The sequence below is a fragment of the Thunnus thynnus genome, chromosome 12, assembly GCF_963924715.1.
Source record: "Thunnus thynnus chromosome 12, fThuThy2.1, whole genome shotgun sequence".
In the NCBI taxonomy this organism is placed as follows: domain Eukaryota; kingdom Metazoa; phylum Chordata; class Actinopteri; order Scombriformes; family Scombridae; genus Thunnus; species Thunnus thynnus.
This window is the reverse complement of record NC_089528.1, coordinates 26,059,459-26,061,859: the sequence shown is the minus strand read 5'-3', so window position 1 is coordinate 26,061,859 and position 2,401 is coordinate 26,059,459. Positions and strand designations below refer to the sequence as shown.

General features: G+C 40.7%; 1 long non-coding RNA gene across 1 annotated transcript; it reads left to right on the top strand.

Annotated features, from left to right (window-relative positions):
- Window positions 1–1,374: 1,374 nt before the first annotated feature.
- Window positions 1,375–1,851, top strand: LOC137193446 (uncharacterized). Its single transcript, XR_010930829.1, has 2 exons — window positions 1,375–1,602; window positions 1,691–1,851. It is a non-coding gene; the product is annotated as an uncharacterized lncRNA (long non-coding RNA).
- The last annotated feature ends 550 nt before the right edge of the window (window positions 1,852–2,401 follow it).

Below are 2,401 nucleotides of genomic sequence, written 5' to 3'. Positions count from 1 at the left end.
GCAGATTAATGAATAATGAAATTAATTGTTAGCTGCAGCTCCAGCCTAAATTGCGTGTGCACCAGTAAAAACTGCTAAATTGTTTAATTATGTTGAGGGAAACAACTGAAAAAATCATGACTTGTGTTGACAAGACAGAGAAACTGAACTAACATAGAGGAATTGCAGCTGCAGGCTGAAACAAACAGGGATGATATACAGACCTAGACCAGTATGGCATACAGTATCTGCGTACAACATATGAGGACTCACTTTGATAGCAGTGTTTGTAAAACTGGTTTTGTTACTTTAAAAGGTCCATTTTCATTGAGTTTTCCCTTCCACCTTTATTTTTGTGATGAGAAGAACTGCAGATTTTTATCAGATTTGTTTTTTTCTGAGGAAATACTCTAGAGCCTAAAGGGTTATCATGATAATTAATCAAATTAAAGGACCAGGTAAGATTAAATGACATCTAGCAGTGAGGTTGTAGATTGCAACCAATTGAAAACCCCCCCCTTCCCCTTCCAAGCGTGTAGGAGAACCTATGGTGACTGTGAAACGTGAAAGACGCTCTCTAGAGCCGGTGTTTGGTTTGTCCATTCTGGGCTACTGTAGAAACATGGTGGTATAACATGGCAGGCTCCATTGAAAAGGACCCGCTCTCTATGTAGATATAAAGGACTCATTCTAAGGTAATTAAAACACAACAATTCTTATATTCAGGTGATATACACTAATTAAAACATACTAATGAATATTATACTCCATTTCTGCCAAGTCTGTTCTACTAGATGCCACTAAATTCTACACACTGCACCTTTAAATCAACGAAAAAGATTAAAACCATTCATTAACTGATTAGCGCTTACACACACCCCTGGGGGTTGTGAGTCAAAAAGGCTGAAAACCAGAAGAAGACATCAGAGATGTTTCAGCACCACAGACAGCGACAGAGCTGATGGGATTTTTTTTAACAATCAACTGCTACATACACACCTGCCTCTCATTACTCGTTAACCAGATAATGATGTCATAAGGGAGGCTGATCAGCAGATAATGAAGTGACTGTGTCACTCGAATACTAAATAATAGACCAGCAGCTTTACAAGTCAAGAGAAAAGCTCCAAATAAATCTGTTGTGTCTGTGATCATCTGGCTCTCTGAGGACTCTTTATCTGCTGCAGCTGAATGTTGATAAAAACAAAAGTCCTCACAAGCGTCAACAGGCTTTGTCTTCAATTCTCACAGCACAACAAGTCCGAGGTCATTTCATCACAGTCACAACAACAACAATAAGAAGTTTTTCTGTCCAATGGGAGCCTTCAGTAACTGGAGCTTGTCGAGGGGACGGTGTCTTTGGCCAAAATGGAGTTTCAGTGAGCTCTGATAAACCTTTTAAAGGAGACACAAAATGTTTTTTGTTATTTTCTATCATGTGTCTTTGTGTTGGCATAGGCGTGGTTTCCTTTCCTCACAGTACACCTGCACACCTGCCTTCTATCGGCTCATCTTCTCCCTCAGTCAACACACACCTGCCAGCTATCATTTCACCTCCTCTCCAGTATATATCTACCCCGGCTCTTCACCCACTCCCACTGGATTGTTGTTTCAACCTCAGCGGTAGCAAATGTTTCCAGGCCAATTTAGTGAGTGAAATCCTTGTGTCAAGCTATCAACTGAATGCTAACCTGTTTCTCTTGTGCCCCAGGATCATCTCATTCCTGCCTGCCAGCTAGGCTTCCCCTCATCCCACGCTCACAGCCACACACACTTCATTCCCTCTCTCTCCACCTGCTGCCGCTGGATCCCTTTCCCCAACACTCCAAGACCAGAACTCTCCTGCAATAAACCTTTTTTTCTTAAACAACACCACTCTGTCCTTGTCCTGTGTTTGGGACCCTCTTGAGTTCTTAAAATAAATCCCCATGAAAAAACACTGACTTGATTTACAGTTTCCTGATAGTCATTAAGCATTCTGTGTCGCTATTACTCTAGATAAAAAGAATATGTCTTTAGTCTCTTTAGTTGTAGTCCAAAGCTGTTTCTCTTTTTTTTTTAAAGCTGCAGCAGAATGAAACCAGAGTCTGTAGCTCTGGAGAACAGAAGGATGATGGTAAAATATCACAGACCTGCTGTCTGCCTAAAGGAAGCCAGAGGCATGTTACTGTTTACTGCAGGGGAAAATCATTATCTCATAATTACTTAATGTGTCAAACTGTGTCTACAATTGCCATTATCTCAAAAAGCAAAAAAAACCAACAACAAACAAACATAAAATGCAAGAAGTTTGAAATCTGAATAAAACAGCACTGCAGCCAGAGAAGTTGGAAAAAGTGGAAAAAGCACAGCTGTTTCGCGGAGCTGTCAAAGAACAATACCAAAACTTTCAACGTTAGTGAAGGTTAGGGTGGTGGAGGAG